Genomic DNA, 8,857 nt, shown 5'->3' with positions numbered 1-8,857 from the left:
CTGCCAAAAAACACATGAAAGAATGCTCAACATCATTAATCATTAGAGAAATGCAAGTCAAAACTACGATGAGATATGATCTCACACCAGTCAGAATGGCCATCATGAAAAAATCTAGAAACAATAAATGCTGGAGAGGGTGTGGAGAAAAGGGAACACTGTTGCACTGCTGGTTGGAATGTGAATTGATACAGCCACTATGGAGAACACTATGGAGGTTCCTTAAAAAGCTACAAATAGAACTACCATATGGCCCAGCAATTCCACTACTGGGCATATACCCTGAGAAAACCATAATTCAAAGAGTCATGTACCAAAATGTTCATTGCAGCTCTATTTACAATAGCCCACAGATGGAAACACCCTAAGTGTCCATCATCAGATGAATAGATAAAGAAGATGTGGCACATATAAACAATGGAATATTACTCAGCCATAAAAAGAAACAAAATTGAATTATCTGTAATGAGGTGGATGGACCTAGAGTCTGTCATAGACAGTGAAGTAAGTCAGGAAGAGAAAACAACATATCGTATGCTAACACATATATATGGAATTTAAGAAAAAAAAAAGTCATGAAGAACCTAGGGGTAAGACAGGAATAAAGACACAGATCTACTAGGGAATGGACTTGAGGATATGGGGAGTGGGAAGGATAAGCTGTGACAAAGCGAGAGAGAGGCATGGACGTATATACACTACCAAATGTAAGGTAGATAGCTAGTGGGAAGCAGCCGCATAGCACAGGGAGATCAGCTCGGTGCTTTGTGACCGACTGGAGGGGTGGGATAGGGAGGGTGGGAGGGAGGAAGATGCGACAGGGAAGAGATATGGGAACATATGTATATGTATAACTGATTCACTTTGTTATAGAGCAGAAACTAACACACCATTGTAAAGCAATTATACTCTAATAAAGATGTAAAAAGAAAAAAAGAGTCATGTACCAAAATGTTCATTGCAGCTCTGTTTACAATAGGCAGGAGATGGAAACAAACTAAGTGTCCATCATCGGATGAATGGATAAAGAAGATGTGGCACATATATACAATGGAATATTACTCAGCCATAAAAAGAAACGAAATTGAGCTATTTGTAATGAGGTGGATGGACCTAGAGTCTGTCATACAGAGTGAAGTCAGTCAGAAAGAGAAAGACAAATACTGTATACTAACACATATATATGGAATTTAAGAAAAAAAAATGTCATGAAGAACCTAGGGGTAAGACAGGAATAAACACACAGACCTATCTTGACACTTTAAACCTATGAATGGTCAGTTTTCTCTGACATCGTGGAATTAAATAGACATAGCTATTTCCTAGATTCTGCAAGGACACCTGGACAGGGAGGGCGCTTCAGGGTGGCTTCCAAAACGCGGTGCAGCCCCACCAGGGAACAGTATTTGGCAACGAAAGGGAATGGAGCCCTGATCCACTCTGCGATTCGGACAAATCTCGAAAACATGATGCTGAGTGAGATAAGCCAGACGCAGAAGGCCACAGACTGCATGACTCCAAGTACATGAAATGTCTAGAACAGACAAATCTATAGAGACAGAGAACAGATTCGTGGTTGCCAGGAGCTGAGGGAGATGGGAGTTATTGCTAAAGGGCACAGGGTTTCTTTTTGAGGCAATGAAAATGTTCTGGAATTAGATAGTGGTGATGGGTGCACAACCTTGTGAGTGCACGAAAAACCACTAAGCAGGGCACTTTAAAATGGCACATTTTATGGTATGTGAAGCATATCTCAATTTTTAAAAACCGCGGTAATTTTCAGGGCAAACCCAGTTGACCCGTACACTAGAGGGCTGCCCCACACTGCAGACAGGCACCTTTGCACAGGACGGAGCTCACCTCCTGCAGTGGTTCTCTGGTGTCCTGCCCGAGCTCCAGGTGGCCTGGAAATGTCACACTCACCGGGGCAGTGCCCGATCTCCTGACAGCACTGAGGCTGGCACACAGGAGCCCTCTGCCTGGCTCGATGTCCCACCCACTGAACTGTGGGGCTTGTCCCCCAGGGGTTGGCCCAGCCAGCTCCCTTCTTCTTTCCCTCTCCCTCCCTGAACCCCTTGAGCTTTAACGAAATAGAAAGAGGGCCCTCCAGACGGAAAATGTTGAGGATTCCACAGCTCCACAAGCAACCTTTCAGGATGCCCTTGCCCTGTCTTTCTACAGCTTCTGAGCAAAGGCAGAGGCCATCCTCTCACCAGTGGTTCCATCCACAGAGGGATGGGGATGTCTCTTGGGGGCATCCCAGGCAACCTGATCCCTGTCTCTCTCTCTCTCTCTCTCTCTCTCTCTGACACAGACACACACACAGACACACACACAGACACACACACGCAGAAGGCCAGGCCAGCTCTATCTGGGTTACTGCGGAACACTGAAGTATTAACATTCATTTTCTTTCTTCGGCTGTGTTGGGTCTTCGTTGCTGTGCGTGGGCTTTCTCTAGTTCCAGCAAGCGCGGGTTACTCTTTGCTGTGGTGCACGGGCTTCTCATTGTGGTGGCTTGTCTTGTTGCGGAGTGGGGCTCTAGGCATGCGGGCTTCAGCAGCTGCACCACGTGGGAGTAGTTGTGGCTCGCAGGCCCTAGAGTACAGGCTCGGTAGTTGTGGTGCACAGGCTTAGCTTCTCCGCAGCATGTGGGATCTTCCCGGACCAGGGCTCGAACCCGTGTCCCCTGCATTGGCAGGCAGATTCTTAACCACTGCACCACCAAGGAAGTCCCAAGGTTCATTTTCTTCTGTTCCACTGCATATACACTTGTATACACTTGACATTCAGTATCTACCCATTGATTGAGAATATTCTACAAATTGAAGAATACATTCATAATACTTTTCCAAAGTTTCATGTATTCGTATCACCATTTGCATGGTTAGTAAATTCAGGGGTTTTCACATAAATACGTTTAACGTCCGTTCTTCATGGAAAAAACACACAGCAGGTCTCTGTGGTCTTACCCCTTGTTACGGAACATCTTAGTAACCACCAATCTGCTCGAAACAAATTCAGCTCCTAAATGTATCATTGCAACCAGGTAGATAGAAGGAGCTCAGCGAGTCTCCATCAGACCATCTGGCTCCCAGAGGACACTTGGCAATGTCGGAAGACACTTTTGGTTGTCAAGACTTGGAGGGGTGTGCTACTGGCAGGCACTAGGTAGAGACCAGGGACACTGCGAAATATGCTACACTACACAGGACAGCATGACAACAAAGAATTACCCACCCCCAAATATTATCAACGGACACCAAGCTGACCACATGCTTCCACTGTCTCTGGGAGAACAACACATGGGGCGAATCGGTTTCCTACTGCTGCTGTAACAAACTGCCACAAACCAGGTGGCCTAAAACAACACACATTTATTACCTCACAGTTCCGGAGGTCAGAAGTCAAAAATCAGTTTCATTCTGCCAAAATCAAGGTGTCAGCAGGGCCGTGTTCCATCTGCAAGCTCTGGAAAAATACACCTCCTTGGCTCTCGCAGCTTCCAGAAACTGCCTGCATTCCTCAGCTCGTGGCCACATGACTCCAACATCTGACTCTGCTGGCACATCTTCTTCTCTGACTCTGACCCTCCTGCTGCCCTCTTGTAAGGATTCTGCTGATGACACTGAGCCCACCCAAATAATCCAGGATGATCACCTCATTTCAAGACTCTTAACTTAATCCCACCTACAAATGCCATTTGTGTTGGAAGGTAACTTACTAACAGGTTTAGGAGACTAGGACATGGCCAATCTTTGGAGGGCCATTATTCTATCGGGGTGGCGGGGGGCAGGTGTCTGTTAAATATCAAACAACAGTGAATATAAGATAAAAGTAACCAGTGGGTATAACACAGTACAAGGGGCACACAGTTACCTAGCCAAGGGAAGGAAGGTCAGGTTAGGTAGTGGATTTGGGCTCAACTCCGGAGTCAGACAGACGCCTCCTCGTTGGCTCTGGGAAGCGAGGTTACTAAGTCAACCCCCTTGGCCTCAGCTCCACCACCTGTCCACCTACAACTCATGCAGCCCCCGTGGGCTTTCAGGGAGAGCATCCACCAAGTGCCTAGAGTGGCTGGCACACGATAAGCACTCCACGTGGTCCTAAGACCCAAGGGATCCCAGCGGGGAGAACAGGAGGCAGGAACACCACGGTGAGGCCTCAGGGAAGAGGACACGGGCACGTGTGAGCGCCATGGAGGCAGGGACCTGTCTGCTGGTGGTCACCACTGGAGTCCTGAACCCGGAAGCGTGCCTGAGATGGAGAGGCTGTGCAACAGTTACTGAATGAATGAATGGGTGATCGAATGAACAAACGAACAGAGGCGGTATGCTTAAACTGAGTAGGGACTGGGCAATGCGGTGGCGTATGGGACAGAGCACTGCATCAGGGTCAGAAGACTCAGCTCAGGTCCCTGTGCTTCCCACAGCCGGTGGGGCGCACGCCTTGGCTACAGCCCTCAGATACAAGATGAGGGGTTTGAAGGAAGAGGCCCTGGCTCCTCCAAGAACAAAGCTGGAGGATTCAAGCCACGCGTGGTCTTGCCCGAGCCTGACCTGCCGTACACGAAGACTCGGGGTCAGTCAAACTGAACGGTTCGCTCTCTTATTCCAAACGCACCCAGCACTTCCTCTTCCGCAGCACTTTCCTCACATTCCCCCTTCTCAGCCCCAGCACTGAGAAAGCACGAGAAACGCTCAACCTAGGAGATGATGGACAAGGATGCAGAACCCCCAGGCTCGAGTGAGCCCTCCTCCTTTCTCTGAAGCCATCACCACATGAAAATGGTGCCTGGCGACCATCACTGTCTCCATTTTATGTGTCTCCCATCTCCCAGACAAACTTGGTCTCCATCCACCATCCCAGCACACAGGAGGCCAAGAATCTATAACTATTACTTCATTTTACTGGATTTGAATGGGATAACTGAACTCAGGAAAACTTAGCTCTGCTTTTATGCCATCAGATTAATTTTACTGAATTTACTGGAAAGGCAGCTAATTAGCAAAAGGACCCAGGCTAGAAGCAGTTCACCGGGCTCACCCGGTGACTTTTAACATGTCACTTGACCCAACGGTTTATGCACTAGAACCTACCAGAGGTGAAACACAGTTTCCACTTCCAAAATCAGAGCGAAAGGGAAGAAAAGGAAACTTAGAGATTTCCAAACATCTGGGAGATATTTTTGGAAATGAATGACTTTTCCATTCACTCCTCTTAAAGAAAAAAAAAAAAGAGAGAGAGAAATGAAAGATATTAGATGGAGAACAAACCAAGAAGTGGTTGTTGATCATCTAAATGGAAGAAGATTCTTACAGAAGCCCACTCCTTATAGCCTGAAAAACAAGACACTCCCCCATGTATACAGAGACTACCTATAATCTTAAAGAATGAAAAATGGAAAAATCATTATTTGCTTATCAGAAAGTTTATATAATCCCAAAATAGACTCTGCGGGGTAAATATAGTAAGCCTCCTATTAATTAACACCAAATAAAGGCTCCAAGAAGGTAGCAATGATGCCATCTTGCCCTGTTATGTAGGGCTCCAACCTGGCAGTTTCCAGAACCGTGGATTGTTTTCTCCTTAAAGCAACAGCCTGTTCAAAAGACTTTTAATATATCACAGAATTTCTCCATGTGGCACAGGTCAAACCCCATCTCGTGAACAAATGGATCCCTAAAAGCTTTTGTCATGATATAATCTGGGCCTTCCACCATCATCCCGATCATTTAATACTCTGCTTTGATCTCAAATGTGACATGGTCCACCACTCAGACTGCTCGAGGTTGGCATTTCCAGTAACGTACAACCCCAACCGAGCTATCGGAAACAGAACACTAAGTTTCAACAGCTCAGTCCACCTATAGGTTAATGTCAATACAGCCCTGCAAGAAGCAGACATATACATGTCAAAGGCACTGAATTTTTCCAAAAGAGGCAAAAAAGTTCTTGCCATATTATCCACCTGAATGGTAAATACCTTTTTATAAAGTGGCCATTGAACTCTGAGTTGATGTATGAGGAACACATACGTGTCACTAATGTAAACCACATACAACTCACCCACAGAAACTACCAGTCACAAAAATGGTGAATTAACTTTATTTTTAACCTTATTTATTTATTTATTTGGCCACGCCATGCAGCACGTGGGATTCTTAGTTCCCTAACCAGGGATCAAACCCGGCCCCCTAATTGGGAGCGAGGAGTCTTAATCACTGGACCGCCAGGGAAGTCCCAACTTTATATTTTTTAACAAAGTTTTTGGGTATGATTCCCAGAAAACTAACCACGAAAATTATATGCACAGTACTGATCTGCAGACATAGTGAATTTAAACCTAAGTGGGTTCATACTCCAACTAAAGAAATTCCATTTTGAAAATATTGAGATTTTTTTTTACACATCTGTAGCCACATCTGTAAAGATGTCTCCTCACGTTTGCAACTTCTTTGTTGTAGCTTGAAAAAGAAAGTACAGCTACAATAATTCACCAACACACCCTGAGCTGGTAAGACCCAATGTTGTTAAATACAACATTGAATGGAATTACTATAAAACCCTAGAAGAGTTTGTTTACAGTGGAAACTCTTACATTTATACTTTTCATCATGAATCCACACTCCAATGTAACCACAACTGTTTTATATTACCCTCATAAAATGAGTCTTTGCCTTTTCTAAGCAAAACAGTATTTTTTAATTGGTTCATTTTCCAGTTGTTTGGATTTTTAACAGACACACAGCATAAGGGCACCACATTCCAAGCAGTTCTACCAACTCCAGAACCATCCAAGGCTTGATCAGACAGCTGTGGCTCTAGCCTTTGGTTAAAATTATAATATGATCTCACCTGATTTTCAAAATAACTATGCATCTTTTTAAGCCAATAAACTGTGCTATAATCTCTCTAAGTTTCTGAGTCCAGAAGCTTGCCATGTTCAAAGAGAATGTTAGGGAACCATGATCCTTTTGCCTTTCTTTGTTTTTCCCTATCTGAACCCATGCAGCGCTGCCTTTCCAGTGCAGGTAGGAGGAAGCAGGAGCCTCTCACCACGCTGGGCCTTTTCAACTCTCAAAATCACTGGGAAGCTTGCAGTATTTCCTTTCTGGCACTCAGGCCCAGTGTGGAAAGAAGTTGCTCCAGACAGGACAAGATATCAGATCATCACTGTAATCCCTTGGTTTCAACAGAATTCCAGCTCCACAAAAAAATGCCTCTCCCCAAAAGCAGCTGAACCACTGAAACCAACAGACAATCGAACAAAAAGTTAACGAAGAAGTCATTACATGAACTTAATTAATCGTAATCTGGTGGTGCTTTTAGAAGCATCCGTTTTTCACTCCGTAGGATTTATTTACGTGAATAATAAGACAATTTAATGCTCTACTCGGATCTTGCACAAAAAGGAAACCTAAAATTCAACTCTTGTGTTCCCGTTATTCCAAAAGCATATGGGTCTAATCATAGCCCATTCTGACCGCAGTACACAGGCTTTTTCAATCAGATTTTTAACTCAATTTTTAAGGCGCTAAAGAGTAACCGTCACAAGTTTGATGGTTACTCCAAAGAATCGGGAATCCCTGAAGTGTCCCATCTGGCACAGTCTTCCAATGGAAACTAGGTTCAGCCCGCCAGACAAGGAGCCCACACCACGAGGCTGGGGCGCACGTTTGTGCTCCAAGATGACAGCTCATCTGGCCACCGCGAGGTCGGGGGCGCCTGTAGGGCCACAGCCTGGGGACGGTGGGCCGCGGAGGCCCGACAGGGATGGGCGAGACCGCGGAGGAAAAAGGAAGAGAGGGCCATCCGTCAGCCCCTGGAGAGGAAATTCCAGACGCCCAGCTCCCAGGCTTCGGTGAGCGGGTGACGTGAGGGAACCAAGTCAGAGTGTCCGCCCCGCGGTGGAGGCCGGGGATTCCGCACTCCTGGGGCTCGAGGCCGGGAGAGGGGGAGCCTCGACCCTCGGCCAGGGGTACGGGGATGGGGGCGCCCGGATCGTCGCCGGGCGCGGAGGACTCACGATCTTCGCCCACACGCGGAGGACTCACGATCTTCGCCCACACCCGGAGGCCTCCCGGATCCTCGATCCTCTCCCTGGGCCCAAGGTATGGGGCGCCCTAATCCTGGTCGGGGTCCGCGCCCCCCTTACCGGTCGCGGGGGTCGATCCACGACGTCTGGCGCGTGTTGTGGTCGATGTAGAAGACGCGGCCGTCGTAGTCGCGCGCCTCCTCCCTGCGGGTGGGCAGCGGCAGCTCGGCGCTCTCCCGGGCCCATGTGGGTGGCGGCGCGGAGGGTGCCGGGGTCGCGGGGGCCGCGACTGGGGCGCGAGCTGCGGCGTCTCCCGGGGGGGCTGCGCGGGCTGAGGCGGCCCCCGCCGGGCCTCGCGCGGCTGTCCCGGCCGCCGCCGCTCAGCCACCGCATGACGGCGCGGGCCCCGCCGCCGCCCGGCCGCCCCATGCGCGCCGCCTCCTCCGCCAGCACCCGCGCACCGGCGTGCGCCTGCCGCCCGTCTGCCGCCTGGCTCACTCGAGTCGCCGCCGCTCGTGGAGTCACAGCCCCAGAGCTGCCGCAGTCGCTACCGGCGGCCCCTCACACCCCGCCAACCCCGCTCAGTGTTCTTCCGTCTTCCGCTCCTACTCCGCGCGCTCCTCCCTCTTCTCTCCCGCTCCATCACCTCTTTGGGCCTCGCCGGGAAACCGCATGGGAGCCAGGATGGGCGCCTCCGCGTCCGTCCGCCCCCGGGCCACATTGGAGAGGAAGGAGGGCCGGGAGGACGGCGCCCCACCCGAGCTGCAGGCGCGGCCTGCCGGGGGCTGACTCTTGAGGCCCAAACAACTCCCGGGGTAG

The sequence above is a fragment of the Globicephala melas genome, chromosome Y (genome assembly GCF_963455315.2).
Source record: "Globicephala melas chromosome Y, mGloMel1.2, whole genome shotgun sequence".
NCBI classification, from domain to species: domain Eukaryota; kingdom Metazoa; phylum Chordata; class Mammalia; order Artiodactyla; family Delphinidae; genus Globicephala; species Globicephala melas.
The sequence above is the reverse complement of the archived record's forward strand: the minus strand, read 5'-3'. Positions refer to the sequence as shown.